Source organism: Canis lupus, chromosome 20 (genome assembly GCF_011100685.1).
Source record: "Canis lupus familiaris isolate Mischka breed German Shepherd chromosome 20, alternate assembly UU_Cfam_GSD_1.0, whole genome shotgun sequence".
In the NCBI taxonomy this organism is placed as follows: domain Eukaryota; kingdom Metazoa; phylum Chordata; class Mammalia; order Carnivora; family Canidae; genus Canis; species Canis lupus.
Window position 1 is genome coordinate 5,966,612 of NC_049241.1, and position 23,255 is coordinate 5,989,866.

The 23,255-nt window shown below is 40.6% G+C and overlaps 1 protein-coding gene across 3 annotated transcripts in view; it reads left to right on the forward strand.

Moving 5' to 3' along the window:
• The first annotated feature begins 267 nt into the window (after positions 1-267).
• Positions 268-23,255, forward strand: part of RAF1 (Raf-1 proto-oncogene, serine/threonine kinase) — a 79,122-nt gene continuing 56,134 nt past the window's right edge. For 2 of the 3 annotated variants that reach the window (XM_038565606.1, XM_038565608.1), the window contains exon 1: positions 268-633. The gene's annotated coding sequence lies outside the window, so the exon portion shown is untranslated. Of the gene's footprint in view, positions 634-2,440; positions 2,649-23,255 lie in introns of those variants that run through there. The other variant, XM_038565607.1, reaches the window with a different exon arrangement.

Below are 23,255 nucleotides of genomic sequence, written 5' to 3' on the forward strand. Positions count from 1 at the left end.
GGGGAGACGTTCCTCTCGCCACGACGCCTCTCGCCCTCCGGGGAGTCCAAACCCCGGCTCTTCCCGGCCTCCTACCCCCTCTCCCGGGCGCCGGCCACCACCGCTCCCACCGCCCCCACGGCCCCGAAATGGCGACGGGCGACAGCGCGAGGCCACGCCCCCCGGGAGGCGGGGCCCGCGTTCAGGCTAGAGTGATAGATGCCCGAGCCAAGTGTGCCGTCCGCGGCCAGGCCGGCTCGCGCAGAAGCAGAAAGCCGGTGGCGCCGCAGGTCGGGAGGAGGAGCGCCGAATGCAGGGCTTCTTTGCCGGGGCCGCCCGAGAGGCTCTTCGTCGCGGGCGTTGGGGCCGCCATCTTAGATGGCGGGAGTGAGACGAGGGCGAGCGTGAGACGGGAAGGCTCTCCTGCCGCTCTCCTTGGGCCCGGAAGAGGGCCAGCTGGCCCGGCTTTGGGGCGTGTGCCCCGAGGCGCGGAGCGCGAGTGCGACGATGCGGGGACTGCCCGGGGCCCCGTCCCCTGGGCTGGGGACGCGCCGAATGTGACCGCCTCCCGCTCCCTCACCCGCCGCGGGGAGGAGGAGCGGACCAGACGCCGCCGCCGGACGACGGGACACGGAGGCGGCTCGGCTCCTTCAGGTGGGCGGCAGGGCCGGGCCCTGGGTGCCGGGGGAGCCAGGCGGCGGGGCCGAGGGGGCAGAGTTCCGCGGCGTCCAGGCCTGGGCCGCGCTGATGGAGCTTCCCCGCGGCTGCCGGGGGAGCGCCGGGCCAGGCCGCTGTCACCCCGGGTGGCGCTGGGCGGGCGGGCGCCCTGGGGCCCGGTGTCATGGCCGGCGAGCCGACTTTCCACATCCCCACTCCAATTTCCTTGTGTTTCGGGGAGACGTGCTAGCGCCACCCTGTACTCGGTGCACATTCCTTATATTTTGGCCATGGGAGAAGTCCGCCCCAGAATTGCCCTGTTCTAGGTGTTGTCATTCGGAGGGACTAATTCCTTTTTCTTCTGGGCGCGGAGGGGGTCGCGGTCGCGCATCTGGTCCGAGGCCGTCCCTCAAGTGACACCCTTGCAGGGGGGACGAGAAGAATCGGGGACGAGAGGAGGTGGGTCAGTGCCCCACCAACAAAGGCATAGGGGGCTTTGCCCTGGGTTTGGGGACTCTGTGGGTCACTGATGAAAGGTTTGGAATGCGTATCTTGAGGTTTGGCCCTGGGATGCTTTGGAACGAAGATCCAGCGCTGTCTTTTGTGTAAAGTGAGATCCGCCAGGGCGCTTCGGTTCTGCAGCTGCAGAGGTTTTGCAGAGCTAGTCGATGCCCAGAAAGAGTTTGGACATCAGGAGCGGAGAGGCGGCTGTGTTCATTCATTGTTCTCCTTCCAGGGCCCTGGGTGTGCCCTCTGGTATTCATTTCTCCGGTGGGAAGCGTGTTAGAAGCCCCTCTGTCTGCTTGGGATGTGACCGGGTTCTAGAGGGTCTAATCCAAGGGACGAATTCAGCTCACGTTCATGGAGTATTTCTGCTTGCCTCGTCCTCTGTGGGCTGAGTGGAGGGAACCTGCTCGTCTTTCTTTCCCAAGGCGTGAAAACAATGCACTGTGATAAGGATGGACTTACCGAGCGTAGTGGGAATTTGGAACTGCTAGTTTTGCCTGGGGGAGTCGAGGAAGCCTGAACACTGGAGGGAACTTTTGCGGCCAGTTTTGGACTGACTGATGAGTAAATGCTTACCAGGTGAGGAGGCGGGGAGCGCAGTCTAAGGTGAGGGAGCCGCTGGTACAGAGGCACAGACACGCAAGAGTTGGGATGACTTTGGGGCGCAGCAAGTCATCTAGGGCTCAGGAAGGAAGCGGTGAGGGAGGAGGGTCTAAAAGAAAGGTTGTAAAGGGTCTTTGTTGGAGAGAGTGAACTAGTTGATTTAATTTGGATTATTTTAAATGAATATTCTAATTTTTTCATGGTGATGACTCATTTTCCTCTTGTCTTGATGATGTTGAAGCTGGTAGAAATTGAAAAGATTTACTTTGTTAAACTCATTTAAGAACATTTTTGATAAGCGCTTTATGTCAGATGTTTTGCGCTTACACAGCGGTGAATCAACTGATCTTCATATTCTTAGGTGTTCTAGTAAAAGATTTTTCTAAGGTTTTACTTGCTCACCAAAATGTTGACTTTATGCATGTAGTGCACGCTGCTAATACTGTATTTTAAATGGCCGTTGGCAATAAAAACCACACTCCCCAGTCATGTAGGAATTGGGAGATTATGTGAAACAGTCGAAAGTATTTTTAATTTATTAAGTATGTTGTATATAGTAAACTTGCTTTGCAATGATTCCGTGGTTTCCAATTTTGTTATAAAGTCATTAGCTCTATAAGCATAATTTACCCCAAATCGTTGTATTGTTGTGATTAATGCATATGCTAAAGTGCATTTATTTTGGTCTTAACAGACTTCAGTTAGCAGTTCCTGAGTTTTTCTTGGGTTGTGATGATTATATGCCACTGAAGAACGCTAAAATACTTTTGGCTTGTCTTCATCCTTATCACTTCATGGGCTGTGCTGTTTAAAATGCAACAGAAACATTTGACCCAATTGAACACTGGATACTTGGGAAAATAAACCTGTTAGTGTTTCTGCTGGAAAAGCTTATCTTTTAGGTATGTGGTGTTTGTGATTAAAAATTGTAATGGGGTTGCTTAGCCTTGTTAAAACTTTTGTCAGTAGTTGAAAAGTGTAAGCTTTCAAAGTAGGCTTGAGTGAAATACGTTTGAATATATTTTGTGGGATTTGGTTTAGCAGAAGAAAACAGGAAAACAGACTAAGCTGGTTATTTATGATGAAAAGTATCTAAAAGATGAAATGGAGAATGGAACATCACGTATTGTATTACAACTGCTCTGAAACTAGTTGTGTTTAGTTTAAAACATGCCATTTGTGAAATCCAAAGTAGATGGTTTGCTCAGAACATTAAACATCAACTTCTTGGAAGTTAAATTTGACTTTTCCAGAAGTACTAGGTTACTTATTAAATGGAAAATACAGTTAATAACTCTAAATTACTATTTCAGGTATTTTGTTAGTAGTAGATTATAGTATATTTTAATTTCAGATAAAACTGTTAGTAACCTGCCTAAAAATAGAAAAATGTTACATGAGGGAGGGCTTTTGTTTGCATGTTAGGAACATAATAGGCCATACATAATAATCCTGGTCTTGGGAGGAGCTTGTTAGCCAAACAGCATGCCTTAATGTTGACTTGCAGAAGAGAATTTTAAATATTGCTTTTGAAAGGCAGTGGACTGTGTGACAGTAGGGGGTTTATGAAACCACAAAATCAAGCTTGCAAAGGTTTTTTATTTTTCAGATTGTATAGGTCATGGAAGTCATTTCTTTAAAACTATAGTTGGAAAATTGTTCACCTTGACTAAATTAATTGGAAAACTAAGGAACAGTAGGTTTATTTAGGATAAAGTTATATAGAGTTTGAAGTTGTCATACTTTGTGTGTATGTGTTTATGTGTATGGACGGTTAAGAATTCCTATTTGCTAAACTGATTAGGTGCTAAATGTAACGCTGGATTTTTTTTTTTTTTTTAAAGATTTTATTTATTTATTCATGAGAGACACAGAGACAGAGACATAGGTAAAGACCTGCAGGGAACCTGATGTGGGACTGGATCCCAGGACCTGGGAGCCAAAGGCAGATGCTCAACCACTGAGCCACCCAGGTGTCCCAATACTAGATGTTTGTGTTACACTTTAGTTGGTATTTCTGGTGTAGGGCTTAACTACCTTGCCTGTCATCTCTCATTATGGTAATGGCTGGGTATTTTATCCTTGCCTTAAAAGGTGGAATAAAAATACCTTACTTTCATATTAAGATTTTCATCTTTTATTTTTCAATGGTTGAATCATTTCATCCCTCCATTTCTCCCAGAATACTTGTGTAGCTTTCAATGATTTTAGTGGGTAGCTTCAGATCTTTTAGCCTTTTTTCTAAAATTGCTTCTAAAATCTCAGTTTAACGGAGGAAAATGTCAAGTGGGTGTTGTTTCTTTGTTATTGGTTTTGGCCCAGGCTATCTGAAGTCTCTTTGGCAAATCACTCACAAAGTGTGTTAATTGCTTCACATTCCAATCAGTGTACATAGTTTTTCTTGAGGAACACTTGACACATAGTTTTATTTTTAGATCAGATTCTAAGGGATCTTAAGGGGTGAGGATTAACAATCCTAAAGCTAGTTTCGAATTTGAAAATCCTTGTGATTTTGAAATTGTTGGCATTTTTGGTTAATGAATGGGAAGCAGTAGGCAACAATAATCAATGTTTTAAGGGACCCAGTGTGTTTAAATGCTGGTGAGACCTTGTGGACTTTACTGGTGGACTTGCCTCACTTTTATCTGTTCCTCTTCTTTCTACCTGTTGGATTCCATTTATTGTCATATAGTAACAAGCATAAGTACATTTTTACTGTTGGAATCAAGGTCTTCTATTTTCTTCCATCCTGCTACAGAAAGCAAAAGTAGAAAAAAAAAAAAAAAGAAAGCAAAAATAGTCTGATTTCTTTGAAGCTACTAGGCAACACATTTGGACAGTTTAGTTTTTTCCATCCGTGTACATTGCTGATGGAAGAGTCAGGCTAGTTAACATTTAACTATGTTAATATGTCTGTAAAATTATGAGTTTTTATTTCTCATTTCTTTCTTTTTTTTTTTTTTTAAGATTTTATTTATTCATGAGAGACACAGAGAGAGAGAGAGAGGCAGAGACACAGGCAGAGGGAGAAGCAGGCTGCATGCAGGGAGCCCGATGTGGGACTCGATTCCAGAACTCCAGATCACGCCCTGAGCCAAAGACAAATCCTCAACCACTGAGCCACCCAGGTGTCCCGTGAGCAGGTTACTTAAAGACACTAGCTGTGTATCTTTCAGTAAAGTCTTAGATGGCAAGTAGGTTCAGGCTAGTATGCTTGGTACAGGGTGAACGAAGCAAGTTCCTGCCTTCAAAGACCTTATCTAATGAGGAGAAATTGACACAATTTCCTTACTTTTATCTGTTCCTCTTTTAAGAGCTGTTTTGAACACTATCTTCTAAATATCATCTGATCTTTTTCTCCTTTTCTCATTATTTTGTTTCCTCCCTCGAGCCCCACCTTAAAGCTTCACTTTGCATTTATTTTTCGTATAGCCTTTATCATGTAATCATTTGTGAGTTTACCATCCTGTTGATTGTAAACTGAAATTAATGCTTTCTACTCCATATGCAGTTCCTTCCTATTTATTGATATTTGTAAAATACTTTCCCTTTGAGAGGCTGAGGGACCAGGCTTGTGTGCGTCAGTGAAAGTGTTGAGTCTATATTCCAACACTTAGTATTAAGACTAAGTTTTATAAGACCTTTTATTTAAACTTAAATGTTTTCTTTTTTGGTACTATGCACTATAGATTTTATATGTATATATTGTGATGCCTATTAAAGTATTTGTTTACTCCTTTTCCTAGAAGATTGTATCTTAGTCACTTTTGACTACCCAGAGTTTAGCATAATGGCTTACACCTGATTGCAGCCAAGCTGTTGAATGTAAGATGCTAAAGAGTATTTATTGAATTTAATTTTTTGTGTAGGTACCCTACAATTCTGGCTAGTTCCTTAAAAGTAGGGCATATCTTATTCTTGTTTATAAATCTCCAATTCTTAAAACTTTGTCTTGATTATATAACAATTATTAACTAACTGAATGAGTGGAGATTCAGAGGTTAATCACCTGTGGACTTAGTTCCTTCCTACTGTTCATCACAAATACACAGATGCTTACTATTAAGAGGATATGCTTACTAACTTAGCACTTTGTTGTGTGTGTTTTTTAAAGATTTTATTTATTTATTCATGATAGACACACACAGAGGCAGAGACACAGGCAGAGGGAGAAGCAGGGTCCATGCAGGGAGCCTGATGCGGGACCCGATCCCGGGACCCCAGAATCATGCCCTGGGCCGAAGGCAGGTGTTAAACTGCTGAGCTACCCAGGGATACCCCAACTTAGAAGAACTTTGTAACTTAGGATATCTTTTGAACAAGTTATCTTGCTTAGCTTCCCCTTCTTTTTTTTTTTTTTTTTAAGATTTATTTATTCATTCATTCAGAGAGCAAAGAGAGAGGCAGAGACACAGGCAGAGGGAGAAGCAGGCTCCATGCAGGGAGCCCGATGCGGGACTCGATCCTGGGTCTCCAGGATCACACCCCGGGCTGCAGGTGGCGCTAAACTGCTGCGCCACCGGGGCTGCCCTTAGCTTCCCCTTCTATAGGGCATTATTTGTAGACTGCTCTGGGTTCTCACTGCTAGCTCCTTGAGGACTTTTGCCTTCTTTAACAGCTCCCTGCTTCATTGGCTCAAGCACTCTTGTCATGCTGGCTATTTCCTTCTGCATTCATAGGCTTTATACATGGAAGAGAATTTTAACCAGAGAGAATGTGAGGGGATATGTGATATTCTACCTTCCTTCAAGTTAGTCTGGACTGGAATTAGAGTGCAATTGTGAATTCTGAATCGTGAGAGTAGAGATCATGACCTTCATGATTCGTATTTAGCTGACCATATGAAATGGGCCCCTTAGGCTTTTTGGGGGGAGTGTGGGCAGGTAAACTATACATAAAATTTACCATTTTAACAATATTTGAGTATACTGTTCATTGGCAGTAAGTACATTCACGGCATTGTGCAACCATCACCACTCTATTTCCGTAATATTTTCATCATCCCAGGCAGAATCCTGTACCCCTTGAATGGAACTCCAATCCTTCTCATTTATTTCTGGTAAATTGGGATCCCTGGGTGGCGCAGCGGTTTGGCGCCTGCCTTTGGCCCAGGGCGCGATCCTGGAGACCCAGGATCGAATCCCACATCAGGCTCCCGGTGCATGGAGCCTGCTTCTCCCTCTGCCTATGTCTCTGCCTCTCTCTCTCTCTCTGTGACTATCATAAATAAATAAAAATTAAAAAAAAAATTTATTTCTGGTAAATTCTACTTTCTCTCTATGAATTTGCCTATTCCAAGTACCTCACATAAGGGAAAATCATACAGAATTTGTGATATTGCATCGGGCTTATTTTACTTAATGTGTTTCCAAGGTCCATCCATTTTGTAACATATATCAAAACTTAATTCCTTTTTATGAATGAATAATATTCCTGTGGGTGTGAGTGTGTGTAAAATATTTTGTTTATCCATTCATCTGATGGATTTTTGGGTTGCTTCTACCTTTGGCTGTTGTGAATAGTTCTATGAATATTGGTTTACAAGTATCTTTTTGAGTCTCTACATTCAATTCTTGAGTGTATGCCTTGGCGTAGAATTGGTGTATCATATAATAAATTGGTTTTAACTCTTTGAGGAACTGCCAAACTATTTTCCACAGCAACTGCATCATTTTACATTTCCACCAATAATACATGAGGGTTCTAGTTTTTTCACATTCTTTTTTTTTTTAATTTTTATTTATTTATGATAGTCACAGAGAGAGAGAGAGAGAAAGAGAGAGAGAGGCAGAGACACAGGCAGAGGGAGAAGCAGGCTCCATGATCCCGGGTCTCTAGGATCGTGCCCTGGGCCACGCCAAACCGCTGCGCCACCCAGGGATCCCGTTTTTTCACATTCTTGTCAACACTTGCTATTTTCCATATTTTGATAACTATCCTAATGGATGTGAAGTGGTGCTAGGCTTTTTTCTTACTGCTAATTAAATCTAATGAGCAAACAAGAGACTTAAAAGTTGGCTATATTTGCATCTTTTTTTTTTTACCCTTATAAATGTATTTGTACATAATGTTCTTTAAATAGATATCACACAACTAGTGACTCATCTTTTTTTGAAAAGAATAAACCTTTTTTTAAAGATTTTATTTATTTATTCACGAGAGACACAAGAGAGAAGCAGAGACATAGGCAGAGGGAGAAGCAGACTCCCTGTGGGTAGCCTGATGGAGGACTCACAATCCCAGGACCCTGAGATCCTGCCCTGAGCCGAATACAGACGTTTAACTGCTGAGCCAACCAGGCGTCCTAGTGCAGTTACCTTCTTAATACCTTATATCCTTTAATCTAAAATGTTTTCTGTGAATCAGTGAAAGATGATTTCAGTTAATCCTGTGTGAAAAGATCTATTAAGTGGAAGAAAAGAATGGATACATATGTCCACAAATGTTGGCAAGGGCCATCTATAGGTTGTTATTTTTTGTATTTTTTCATATTTTTCAGACCCTCCCCCCCATGAACATGTATTATGTAAATAGTGAGGGTTTTTTTTTTAATTTTTTTTTAGATTTATATATTTTTTAGAGCACTTATGTGTGAGCACAGGGTGGGAGGGGTAGAGGGAGAGAGAGAATCAGCAGCAGACTGCTTGCTGAGTACAGGGCCCCACGTGGCGCTCAATTCCAGGACTCTGAGATCATGACAGCCAAAAATCAGGGGTTGGCTGCTTAACAGACTGAGCCACGAGATGCCACTGTGATTAGTGTATCTTTTAAGAAACTAATTGGAAAATATAAATTGTCATTAAAAGAGTATGTATTATGTACATATGACATCTGTACAGGATTATAAGCATGAAGAAAATACCAATAATAATAGATTGTTAACATAGGTTACTTGGTGGGGTTAGATGGGGGAAGATAGGGAAGGGTAAAGCAAAGACGGGATTTTAAAAACATGTAGGTGCTATAGAAAAAAAAAAGAGTAAGAGTTTTAGAGGGTATTGAGAATGGGGAGGAGTGCTATTTATATAGTGTTTGCAAATCATTAAATATGAAGATTTAAAATAAAAAGAAAAGTTGTATAAAAAGTAAAAGACTAGGGGATCCCTGGGTGGCTCAGCGGTTTAGCACCTGCCTTTTTGGCCCAGGGTGTGATCCTGGAGTCCCGGGTTCAAGTCCCACGTCGGGCTCCTGGCATGGAGCCTGCTTCTCTCTCTCCTCCTGTGTCTCTGCCTCTCTCTCTCTCTCTCTCTCTCTCTCTATGTCTATCATAAATAAATAAATTAATTAAAAAAAAAAAAGTAAAAGACTACACTATTCTTCATCAGACTTGTTTCCAAGCTTTTCCTGTACTCTTATTCCCTGGATATGCTTTGGCTTTTGTTTTACCTCTGTATCCTCTGTTAAAATGTTACCCCTTCTAGTTCAAGTACTATAATGAAGTCATCCTTGACTGTCCACCTCTTTCTTCACTCAAGCTAGAAGTGACCTTTCCACACTTCAATTTCAGAATTTTCTTAAGGGGCACCTGGATAGCACAGTGGCTTGAGTGATCTGCTGTTGGTTTTGGCTTAGGTTGTGATCCTCAGGATCCTGAAATTGAGTTCAGAGAGGAGTCTGCTTCACATTCCCTCTCCCTCAGCCCCTCCTGCTCATGCTATCAAAGAAATCTTAAAAAAACAAAACAAAACAAGCTCACCCCCCTCCCAAAAGGCTGCCACATTTTGTTGTAGAGGAGTGCCTGTTACCCTGAAAGTTCTTAGCACAATGCCTAGCATATAGTCAGTCTTTGGTAAATGATGGTTCTTTTCTTCTACATTAAAAACTTCTGGAAGGCAAGGGGCAATGTCTTTCTGAATTTTATATTCTTCAAAGCTGCTAATAGTTGAAAGTAGATTCTTAGAAATTGTTGAATGAATAGTGCTCCTTATTCTTTTTTTTCTCTCAGTTCTGTACCTGGTTGCAGTATATAGAAGCATCTGATTCCTTCGATTATATATTAATATTTTTATTTGGTAGATGGTGATTTAGTAATCATGAAAAAGGGTTAGGATAAATATTGTAATTATATCTTTTCTCCATTAGTATTTTATTCAGATATTTGAACACCTAATTTTATGTAAGATGTACTATACTGGATGATGGAGTATGACAAGATGTAGCAAATACACATAGTTCTTTTCCTTAAGGCATTCATACTTTGGTATATAATTACATAGGTTACATTTTCACATTTTGTTTTTTTAATCCTTGTTTTCCAAGTAGTTGGGTATAATTTAGAGCTTTAATGAATTAATGGTCTAATTACGGGGGAAACTTGTGCGCATGTCCTTTTTTTTTTTTTTAAGATTTTGTTTATTTTTTCATAAGAGACACACACAGAGAGAGGCACAGACACAAGCAGAGGGAGAAGCAGCAGGACTCGATCCTGGGTCCCCAGGACCACACCCTGGGCTGAAGGTGGCGCTAAACCCCTGGGCCACCCGGACTGCCCACATATCCTTGTTTTAAGAAAATTATTCTTGAAAAGTTGGTTTAAAATATACTGAAAAAAAAATACTATCAATTTTTACAGGTGCCGCCTTATAATTCTTTTTTTTTTTAATTTTTTAAATTTTTTAATTTATTTATGACAGTCACACACACAGAGAGAGAGAGAGAGAGGCAGAGACACAGGCAGAGGGAGAAGCAGACTCCATGCACCGGGAGCCCGACATGGGATTCAATCCCGGGTCTCTAGGATCGCGCCCTGGGCCAAAGGCAGGCGCCAAACCGCTGCGCCACCCAGGGATCCCCCACCTTATAATTCTTAAAAGCTCTTCAAGCAAGGAAGGTGGATACCTTTGGCAGTACCACTGAAGACTAAGGAAATCTTTATTATATGAGAGCCATTGACTCTGGAAGGAATTATAGGAGATTTGACTGACTCAGATGGTTACTTCTTGAAATTGTTCTGCCAAGTTGTAAACCTAAAGGAATACCTCCCATCTCCAGGACAAATTCCAGTGTCTGCCTGTGCCAGTTTGCAGAATAGTGGATTTATTTATTTTTTGTTTCATGTCTCTTTTTGAAAGATTTTATTTATTCATGAGAGAGAGAGGCAGAGACATAGGCAGAGGTAGAAGGAGGCTTCCTGCAGGGAGCCTGATGCAGGACTTGATTCCATGACCCGGGGATCACGACCTGAGCCAAAGGCAGATGCTCAACCACTGAGCCACTGATGCGTCCCTATATTTTATATCTTTATTCTTGAGGAAGGCAAAATGCTATCTTTTCAGTTACCTGTTGATTATGCAAGATTTGCCACTAAAATTCATGCTTTTTATGTGGACTATAGGGTTGCCTGGCTGGCTTGGTTGGTAGAGCATGCAACACTTGACCTTGGGGTTGTGCGTTAAGCCCCACATTGGGCATAGAGCTTCAATTTCAAAAAAATTATAAATAAATAATTTAGTGGTACAAGGTTAATTAAGTCTGTGTGTCCAGGTATTAGGGTAAAATATCTGGGTGCTTTTTGTTTCCCTTCCTTTCCCTTTGACTATGCAGCCATCTTATTACCTCATTATTACATGGCCATCAGAATGATCATCCTTAAACCAGATTTTATTTGTGCATTGTATATTTTGGTACTTTTGTTAATGGTGTACTTTGTAAATGAGTGTGTTCATTTTAGAATTAGCAGTCACTGTCTAAAGAAAGTGACAGGTTTGGAGATGAGAAGTAAAACTTGGGCTTAAAAAGTGTTAAATACAAAGTGACTTAAATAAAAAATAATGAAAAACTGATTTGTAGCAAGAGTTAAAAATGAAATTGTTCCCAGAGGTCTTTTACTGTGGGGCTGATTGCTTTAACATATTGTTTTGAGCTAGCTGATTTTTAACTTGTATTTTTATCCCAATTACTTTTTAAAAAGTTAGAGTCCTTTCTAAATTTGGGCAGCCCTGGCTTGCTAACTTTTAGAAGGGTAAAGTGTCACATTTCCTCATGTGCCTTTATGCTGCCCAGTCATCTGATGAAGTTGCCAGTTTGTGGTCAGAAATTGAGAAAGAGGAGTGAGGAAACTCAAAATATTGACACACACACCACCTTGCAGTGCATCAAAGTGCCCTTTTGGACTGGTTGGAAAACTGTAACCTAAGCCTTTTCCAAACTAGACATATGATTATTTCCTAGCTTGGATGAGATGACATTTGAGTTTTTAAGTGTTTGAGCATGTCTGTCAGCAGAAACTTTGTGTGAGGGTGATTTTTTTTCAGCGTTGTGTGACCAATTGAATTAAAACAACACTCAAGGAAGCTTGGGGAAATCGTGAAAAAAAATTGATCACCTGATCTCTCAGGTGGAGCAAGACTGGACTGAAGAAAGGAGTGAACTTAAGGGAAAATGAATAGTGAAGTTGCGTTATAAGCACTTTAAAATATGAGTATTCAATTATGTTTTCACTCTGCCAAAAAAATTAAAAGTTTTTTTAATACTGCAGGCAATTTCAGCCACCATTACTCATACTGAGTATATGTTGTGAGATTTTGATTGCATTTGAAAAAAGTGTTCTATTCTTTTGTTATTTTCAATTCTCACAATCTTTTAGTTTGTGGTGCAGTAACTTTCTAAAGATACATTAAAAAAAAAAGCTATTATAAATAATAGCTTACCTTAGTAGGCTACTACCTGCTGTGTTCTTTTAAGAGCTGACCTTAATTCATTTAATCTTCCAACAGTCTGATGATATAGGTAAAATATGATCTTTATTTTAAAGAGGAAGAAAGACATGGAGTAAATACTCTAAATATAGGCCATCTACTTAAGGAGAGATTAAAGGGATTTTCTAGGGTAATTTTGATTCTATCCTAAACCCTCTTTTCACTCTAGAAATTAACCCCTATGTATGATGCAGACTTAGTGTTTTTGTTAGAATTCTGGGAATGCCTTCAACTTCATAATTTCCTTTATGATCCATGGTAGTTTTATTTCCTTCTTACAGGCCTTATACTATTGACCCCGCCTAATCCCCATATTTCTTTCTAAACTAAATTCTGAAGGTAACTGAAGGCAGGGATCCAAGTTTTTTGTTTTTTGTTTTTTTAATTTAAAGATCTTATTTATTTATTCATGAGAGACCTAGACAGAGACACACCCAGGCAGAGAGAGAACCAGGCTCCAGGCAGGGAGCCCGACAACAAGGCGGGACTCGATCCCAGGACTCCAGGACCACGCCCTGGGCTGAAGGCAGGCGCCAAACCGCTGAGCCACCCAGGGATCCCCTGGGATCCAAGTTTTAAACTGATTTGCCTCTCCCAAGCCCTCATTTTTCATAGAACCCTCAGAGATAGCCCCTTTGAAGAGTTTTTTTTTGATCAACTTTCAGTGACTTAAGTGGAAATACTTACTTCCATTATTTTTTTTTTCTCTGTAAGATGATAGTCATTTGGTGTAATACTTTATATGTGAGAACTTTTCTTCAATATTTGATTTAGGGATTTAGTTTAATACTAAATCAAAAAATTCTTTCTAAAATGTTTTCACTAATCAATGTTTCATAAACTTTTAAGAAACATCGTTATCACTTGTTTATGTGTAAAGTGTATCCAGTATATGCAAGCACTTCAGGTGAGGATTGTGAGCCTACATGGAAGCCTTTAAAACTTGGAGTGATTAGAGGTACTCCCTTGATGTTTTATCTTAAACATTTAACATTTAATGGAGGGACTTCTCTTTTTGAAAGTTTTCTCTGCAAATTTTGCTAATTCTTATGAGAGTGTTTAGAATGCTTGGAATTTTAGAAGTGTCTGGGTGGCTCAGTCAGTTGAGTTTCTGACTCTTGATTTTAGCTCAGGTCATGATCTGAGGGTCAGGAGATGAAGATTGAGCCCCAGGTCAGCTTCCATGCTGGATGTGCAGACTGCTTCAGATTCTTCTCTCTCTCCTCCTGCCCTTCCCCCTGCTCGTACTCTCTTTCTCTCAATAAATAAATAAATGTATAAAATCTTAAAAAAAAAAGATGCTTGGAATTTTATATGATAGATAATGCTATTAGTCTTTAAAAATTATGAACTACTTTATTTCTTTGTTACCGTTTTTCCTACTTTAAATTCCCAGTCTATTTTCTTTCTTTTTTTTTTTTTTAAAGATTTTATTTATTTATTCATAGACAGAGAGAGGCAGAGACACAGGCAGAGGGAGAAGCAGGCTCCATGCAGGAAGCCGGATGTGGGACTCCATCCCTGGTCTCCAGGATCACACCCCAGGCTGTAGGCGGCGCCAAACCGCTGCACCACTGGGGCTGCCCCCCCCAGTCTATTTTCTAATTTTATGATTTATCAGAAATGATACTTAAGTGTTAGATACTTGAATTAGTTTACTAGTTAAAATATAAACTGACACATAGTGTTAATAGAGCTACTGTTACCCATATTTTACTTAAAGAGCAGTGAGTTAGGATATTTTATATTTTTCTTAAGCATTAAGTCACTATAAGTTATGCATGGCATTTGGCTTATTTTCTCTTTGATATTAAATCTTATTTGTCGTATCCTGGCAAAGAAAAAATAACCTTTTGAGGAAATGATAAATCGAAGCAGAGACTATTTTCCAATAAGTGGTATTGGTTAATTGTAAGTAATTTAGCAGTGTGTTGATGTCATGTACAAGTCCAAGATAGACTAATGGGTAAAGTATCCAGAATTGCCCCATGCAAGCTCTACATAGGATTTCTGGGAATATAGAGACATGTTGCAAAGCACAAATGAATAAGATAGTGTATAGTTAATGTTTTTTTTTTTTTTTTAAGATTTTATTTATTTGAGAGAGTGATAGAGCAAGCATGAACAAGGTGTTTGGGGGATGGGCAGAGGGAGAGGGAGAAGCAGACTCCTCTTTGAGCAGGGAGGTGATGCAGGGCTTGATCCCAGGACCCTGGGATCATGACCTGAGCCAAAGGCAGATGCTTAACCACCTGAGCCACCCAGGCACCCCTATAGTTAATGTTATTCTAGTAACGTGAAAGCTAAACAAACCTTTCATAGTTAGTTGATCTGTACTTTGGACCTTGGGGTTTAATATTTGAGTACAGTATACCATAGTGGTTAAGAGCTTTAGGTTTTCAATTTAGAAAAACCTAGGCTGGAGGTTTAAAGGCTATTGGGCAGAGTTCTTGATTATTATAATCAGTAGAACCGCCATTGCTTGTATAATGAGTGATAATGGATAACATTTTCTATCTCAGGCTAACACTATGTGCTTCTCATATATTATTTAACATTAGCATGTTATAAAACATGCCAAGTAGAGGGGAAAGAAATACAAGTAAATCTTAAATTTAGATGTCAGTGAGTAACAGGCTATTTAAAAATATAGACATCTCAAAAAATAAATAAATAAATAAATAAATAAATAAATAAATAAATAAATAAATAAATAAAGGTGGGACGCCTGGGTGGCTTGGTGTTTGAGCATCTGCCTTTGGCTCAGGGCGTTAAATTCTTTCAAAAAACCAATAAATAAATTGTGTTATATAAGGCATGGTATGTATTTTCCTGTCTTCCACATACAGATCTGATGTATTCTTTTTTATTTATGTATTTAAAGATTTCATTTATTTATTCATGAGAGACACAGAGAGAGAGGGAGAGTGAGAAGCAGGCTCCATGCAAGGAGCCTGATGTGGGACTTGATCCCGGAACTCCGGGATCATGCCCTGAGCCGAAGGCAGGCACTCAACTGCTGAGCCACCCACGCGTCCCTGATGCGTTCTTTATAAACAATATTTATTTCAAAGTAGTAGTATAGTAACATCAAGTATTTTTTTGATTTTATTTTTTTAATTTTTTAGAGATTTTATTTATTTGAGGGGGGCGGGGTCTGCGTCAAGGGTGTGTGCACCAAGAGTGTGTGCACATGAGTCGAGGAGGGGCGGAGGGAGAAGAAGGAGAAGGAGAAGCAGACTCCCTGCTGAGCAGGGAGCCCAACACAACACAGGGCTCAATCCCAGGACCTTGAGATAATGACCTGAGCTGAAGGTGGACACTTAACAGACTGAGAGCCACCCAGGCACCCCTAAGTATTTTTTATTTTTTAAGTCAGTGTATTGTAATAGAGATGTAATTTACAATCTGAGGATTTGCAGTTTTGTTTTGCTTCTTTTAATTGTGACTAAACCTTTTGAATTTCACATTTTCTTCATCTAAAAAAGAGATAGGAATAGTACCTGCCTTAGCCTAATTCGAACAATCCTGTGAGGTAATGGAGAGGAGAGCTGAATAAACCGTGAAGCTTATAAAATTTTAAGTTCTCTTTACTGAAAGAGACTTTCTGAAATCAGTCTCAACCATGTAGAATGCATTGCTGTATTCTCAGAAATTAGCTTTTAGATAAATTGCTAAGTTCTTAAAACCTTATTTAACACCAGCATGCTGGCTGCCTTGAGTATATTTGCTTTACCAATTTAATATTTTTAAGTGAAATGTAAGATAGTATTTGAAGAACTCAAAAATGAGATTTTTTCAGAGTGTCTGATTATGGAAGAATATTTAAAAACCGGTGAAGTTTTTACATTGTTTGGGGGTGTGTATGTGTTCTTAGAAAGGCAATAGTAAGATTTATTTGTCACATTGTCTTGGCTGAGGTAGGGAAAAGGTAAAACAAAGTCAGCCTTAACCCCAAGTTTGCCCAACTGCTTCTTGACCCTTAGGGAGAAGTTTAGGACTTTTTGACTTTTTTTAAAAAAAGATTTTATTTGGGCAGCCCCGGTGGCTCAGAGATAGCTCAGAGGTTTAGCGTGCCTTCAGTCCAGGGTGTGATCCTGGAGACCTGGGATCAAGTCCCATGTCGGGCTCCCTGCACCTGCATGGAGCCTGCTTCTCCCTCTGCCTGTGTCTCTGCACCCCCCCCCCCTTTTCTCTCATGAATAAATAAATAAAATCTTTAAAAAAAAAAAAAAGATTTGAGATAGAGCAAGAAAGAGTGAGCTGGGGGAGGGGCAGTGGGAGAGGGAGAAGCGGACTCCCCGCTGAGCAGAGCCCTACTGGATCTCAGGACCCTGGAATCCTGATTTGAGCCAAAGGCAGATGCTTAACCACCTGAGCCACCCAGGCACCCTGTCTTTTTGATTCTTGTATGCTGAATTCCTCAAAAGCTTCCTGGTTTAATCAGGATTGTTAAAATTTATTTTTCTTAACCATGGTTCGAAGGAATGTAACCCAATCTTTCAGGAGAGGAATTGTGATAAGATAATCAATGAGAGGTGTTCAGTGAGTGCTCTAGTTTCTATCTCCAGAAGTTGGTAGAGTAGCATTTCCAGACAAACATTTATGCCTCAGATTAAGCTTTAAGGTGGGAGATGGACCTTGAAGCAGAAGACTCAAAACACAATTATACCTGAAGTACTGGTAGTTGCATTTTCATAATTGTAGTCTTTTCATACTTGACTGTCCTGAGGCTACTTAAAAGTACTTAGTATGTGTGCTGCTTTCTGATAATCTTGTGCCTTAAACATAGTCTTGTTTTCAGAACATTTTTTATACCATTTGCTATACTCAAAATGCAAAAATGAGACTTCCCAGGGCTTTTGAACAGTTTATTTTGTTTTCTAACTTATGTTTTATTAATCTTTCACAATTTATTCATTTTTGGAAAAGCCTCTGAATGCAGCAATTCACTGAAATTATTGCTGGAGCTGGGCCACAGGGTGAGAAAGCTGAAATGAATGTGTTGAGTTTAAAATGCCTTTATCACAACCTGGTGTTCTCCTGAATTATGAGCATCAGAATGTATTATACAAATAGTTTTTCTAAGATCACTTCTCAACAGCTTATTAGGAGTTGTACTAGGAAATAATTTGATGTCTTTAACATTTTTCACATAGGTGGCCCTTAGATTTACTACTCTCTTATATTTTGTTTGATCCTTAACATGTTTACATATCCAGAATGTTTGTTACCTGCTGTAACCGGTTTCTCAGCTACATGGTGCTTTGATAGATTGAGGCATGAGGATTGTGGGAACGTTTCTCAGAATTCTGCAGACTCTCGGGACGCCTGGGTGCCTCAGTGGTTGAGTGTCTGCCTTCAGCTCAGGTCGTGATCCCGGGGTCCTAGGATCAAGTCCTGCATCAGGCTCCCTTTTGGGAGACTGCTTCTCCCTCTGCCTGTGTCTCTGCCTCTCTCTGTGTATCTCTCATGAATAAATAAGTAAAATCTAAAAAAACAAACAAACAAACTTAAAAAAACTCTGCCGACTCTCTGGAAATATAGTACTGCTTTTTGCCTTCCCCAACAAAACTGAAGAAGAGTGGGGGTTGAGTGGTATGTACTATGCTCTTAGTACCCATTTGATTTGTTGCTTGAGGACAGAAGTGCATGGGGAGAATTTATACCTCACCTTACCATTTAGATATTTAAAAAGTTAATCTTACTTTTGGAAAGTGTCAAGATAAAAATCATTGGGCAACCAAGAGAGGTTTCTGCTTGGCATATAGTAGAAAACCTATTGGCTGTACTGGTGTGTGTTCATGGAAATCCTCAGGAATGTATTCCTGATTAAAAAAAAAAATATGAATTTATTGTAAGAGTTGAGTTGTTCTTAATATTCCTGTATTTTTTTTTAACCATTCAGGAAGGAGTTTGAGAAAGTTATGTTGAGCCATAGAAATCAACTAGTTAGTTCTGGCTGATCAAACTGTTGATATTCAACAGTCCCTTGTTTTTATTCATTGAAAAATTGGTTTATCCTTTTACTAAAATGGAGAAGAATTATTCTTAGGGCTCCTATTATGGCCTATGGTATTTGAGCCATAGCAAATACAGAGAAAATAATGACTACTATCCAATTATAGAATCATTTGCAAGCATAATGTGAAAATGTAGCAGCTTCCTCAAACTTTAGCTTTTGCATGTTTTGGAAATTGTTTTTTTCTCCTTAATTTTACTGACCATCTAGGGGGATCCCTGGGTGGCTCAGCGGTTTAGCACCTGCCTTTGGCCCAGGGCATGGTCCTGGAGTCTTGGGATCAAGTCCCATATCAGGCTCCCTGCATGGAGCCTGCTTCTCCCTCTGCCTGTGTCTCTGCCTCTCTCCCTCGCTTTCTGAATAAATAAATAAAATCTTAAAAAAAAAAAATGTTTTTTTACTGACCATCTGGTTGGATTTGTGGTTGATAACATATATGAAGAACATGTTAACATCCAAGAATGTAAACTTTAACTAGTATTGTATGATTATGCTTAAGAAAGCATTCTTGTTTTGGGATATATACTCGGTATACTTGGGGATTGTCATATTTTTTTTTTAAGCTGAACTCTTCCCATTCCCTCATATGAAACCCTTCTCTTTCTAGACATTGTTGCATTCTACGTGATCTTATGCATGTTTAAAAACACATTTCTACATTTCTTTAGTAGGGGCACTGTGGTTTAACACCACTTTTTATTTTCAGTGGTGTATATTTAGGACAAATTGGATATGTGTGTAGGTGGAAAATGTTTATAGTTTGTGTGACGGAGCAGGTGAACAAGAATGGTACTTGGTTTAATTTTTAAAATAAAACAGCTGTGAAGGGAAATGCCAAACAACACTAGTAAATCAAACTTTGTAAATAACTCCAGCATTGTAGAATTCCATAATGGCTTCCATTGGGTGTTAACAGCTGGTTTGTCTATTTGGAATCTGTATGCTGAACTCTTATATGACTTTAGCTGACTGCCAGTCAGCGGTTGTACTGCGCATATCCTGCAGTTGAAGAATTCCACAATTGCCAGTGTTCTAGTCCTAGAGTGTAGCCCCTCAGCATAGTGTGGTTCATAAATGACTGCACTGATGATTTCTTTGAGAACTCTGTACTTGGTTGGACTCAGTTGCCAGCATTTGTTACTCAGGAATTGAGGCCAGCAAAGTCTGTATAGGTCATCTCATTGTAGATGTAGAAACTTATTTATGGGCTGGGTTGCATAGTTTAGATTTAAACTCTGGTAAGGCAAAATTATGTAACTTATTTTATGGTTTTATCCTTAATTGAAACAAAGAACATCTTCCTTAGAACTATGTGGATTAAATGAAATAGTGGACACTTGTATACATGCTCGGGGCCTAATTCATAGTAGTTGCCTGGAGGATGCTGGATTTTGTTTTTCTTTATCAGCTCTTTTTTATGTCTCATATTACACTTTTTGGAAATTTTGTTTCCCTGGTCCTCATGACAGATGTGTTCCAGAGAAGCAGCTGAACAAGAAAACTTCTGGTATTATGTCCCCTGCCTGGTCATGAGGCTTTAGTCTTCCATATATCATCCCCTGAGATTTGCTAGAGTACAGAGCCAACAAGGATTTAAGAAGATCCATGTTGCTTGCTTGTTTGTCATGGGTGGATGTTATATGAACAGTGGCAATATTTGAGAAGCTTGAAGTTAAATGTATTACCTGAATTTTGATTGTACCTTTTTTGTTTTTAAGATTTTGTTCATTTATTTGAGAGAGAGAGCGCGTCGGTGCACGAGTGAGCTTGTGCAGGCTCATGCCAGAGCATCAGCAGGGGGAGCGGCAGGAGGAGAGGGAGAAGCAGACTCCCTGCTGAGTAGGGAGCCTGATGTGGGGCTCAATCCCAGGACCCTGAGATCACAACCTGAGCCGAAGACAGATGCTTAACTGGCTGAGCCACCCAGGTGCCTCTTGGTTGTACCATTTAAGAGTATGCCCAGTAGGCTAATTTAAGGATTATTTCTCTAAGTTCCCTCCTTTAATCCCTTGATTTCAGTAATTGTCACCTGTAAACTACAGAAGTAGACACCTATTCGTCTCTATCCCCCTCCCCCTTCATGGTAACTGTATCTCATATTTTTCTGTGAGGAAACCCTAATTCCTTGTTACATAGCCATTCAGTTTGTTTTTATTTATTTTTTATTTATTTATGATAGAGAGAGAGAGAGAGAGAGAGAGAGAGAGAGAGAGGCAGAGACATAGGCAGAGGGAGAAGCAGGCTCCATGCACCGGGAGCCCGACGTGGGATTCGATCCCGGGTCTCCAGGATCGCGCCCTGGGCCAAAGGCAGGCACTAAACCACTGCGCCACCCAGGGATCCCAGTTAGTTTGTTTTTAAAGATTTATTTATTCATTTGAGAAAGAGAGCACACTCATTGCAAGAGTGTGCAAGTGGGGGGGAGGAGCAGAGGGGAGAGAATCTTGAGCAGACTCTGTGGAGTCTGATGCAGGACTCATCACCAGATACCATGACCTGAGCTGAAACCAAGAGTCCGATGGATGCTTTAACTGACTGAGGCACTCAGGTGTCCCACAGCCATTCAGTTTTAATGACATTGACCTTATCCTTTGCTTTTTAGAGGAGAGTTTGATTAGCTTAAAGCAATCAGTAAAGCCCCGCTATTTGGACATAATGATTTGCTCACAGTGACTCACTGAAGGTCAGTGAGATGTGAAGTCACGTTTGGGGGTTGCTTAATCCTAAGGGTTTCCCTTTTTTTTTTTTTTTTTAAAGATTTTATTTATTCATGAGAGACACACAGAGAGGGAGAGAGAGAGAGAGAGAGAGAGGGGTGCAGAGACACAGGCAGAGGGAGAAGCAAGCTCCATGCAGAGAGCCTGACGTGAGACTCTATCCTGGATCTCCAGGATCACACTCTGGGCTGAAGGTGGCGCTAAACTGCTGAGCCACCTGGGCTGCTCCCCTAAGGGCTTCCTTGAGAAATGCTGTTTACCTCCCAGACTTAGATGAGAATGCATGTAGCTCTTAGAATCTGCTTGAAGTTACTAATACTTATGGCTTGGGTTGGGGGATTGCTAGCCTTAGAACAAAACAAACACCAAAGAAGGCAGAGAAGAGAAAGCAGAGGAAATCAGATCTTTAGTGTTATCATTGGGTCATTGGACCAAGCTTTCCTGAAGCCATTATACCTTTGGTCTTGTTATGTTAGTTAAATGACCCAGTAAGTTATTTTTATGTATCCAGTTTGAGTTAGTTTTCTATTACTTACAGCCTCAAAACTTTTATTTATTTTTTAAAGATTTTATTTATTCATGAGAGACAGAGAGAGAAAGAGAGGGAGAGGCAGAGACACAGGCAGAGGGAGAAGCAGGCTGATGTGGGACTTGATCCTGGGTCTCCAGGATCACACCCCGGGCTGAAGGCGGCGCTAAACTGCTAAGCCACCGGGGCTGCCCCCGCATCAAAACTTTTAAATAATAGCACCCAGCTTACTCCTAAACCACCTGTAATTCATTTCAAGTATCTGGGAGCCCATACTTAGGAAGGAGCATGGTGCCAGGTGAGTTAAATTTGTCAGCACATACTGGTTGAGCTGCTCATCCATTCATTCTGTTGTAAGTTTGAGTCCTACTCTGTGTCAGACCTCATGCAAGTTGAGGGAGCTGAAGATTCCCTGCCCTTAGGGAACTGGCAGTTTAGAAGAGGCAAGCCCTATAGGACATTCAGGTAATAAATGTCTTTTTCTTGAAATAAGCTTCTCCCAACCATTGTTTTAATTTTCTTTGTTTTAGATTATGCTACTTGGTCTCTTTTGTATCTCTTTATTGTAATATTTCTACCTTATAGTAGAGTGTATAGTTTTACTCCAGTTACTTAATAAATATGTATCCCCCATCTCATTTGTTAGTCTCCATAAAAATATAATGGGTAAATATACAAATGTACTTGAACTGTTAACGTGTTTACTGGCATATAAAACAGCAAATCAGAAATGAGCAAAGGAAGAGCTGGTCAGAGGGTTTCTAAATTGCTGCTAATCCTTATTCTGGTGATAACTCAGTTCCTTATGGATCATGCATTGCTTTCAAATGTCGATAGAAGCTAAGGATACTCCCTAGAAAGATGTAAATGCACACATGCACAAGATTCCGTATTCAGTTTTTGGGAGTTCTTGAATTCAATAAAACTCTCAGAAGTTGAAGGTCTCAGGTTAACCTCCATACCTGCCACTAAATGATGCTCTAGTTTTTTTGTTTTTTATTAAAGATTTTATTTATTCATTCGAGAGAGAGCGAGACAGAGAGGCTCCATGCAGGGAGCCCGATGTGGTACTCGATCCTGGGTCTCCAGGATCACACCCTGGGCCAAAGGCGGCGCTAAACTACTGAGCTGCCCGGGCTGCCCAGATGCTCTAGGTTTTTTTTTTGTTTTTTTTTTTAAAGATTTCACTTATTTATTCATGACAGGCAGAGAGGCAGAGACACAGGCAGAGGGAGAGAAGCAGGCTCCACCCAGGGAGCCTGACACGGGACTTGATCCCAGGTCCCCAGGATCACACCCCGGGCCAAAGGTGGCGCCAAACCGCTGGGTTACCAGGGCTGCCCAATGCTCTAGTTTTTAAGCTTGCTAGTGAGTATAATACATGAACTCCTTCCACCCCAACTAAGTTCAGCTTCCTACCTAAAAAATTTGTAATAGGAGAGTTCCACAATTTTTGCTCACTTTCAGAATTCTCTGTACTAGACACTAAGCTAGGTACTTTGCATACATTATCTTATTTATTCGTCACTGTGATTTGGTACTGT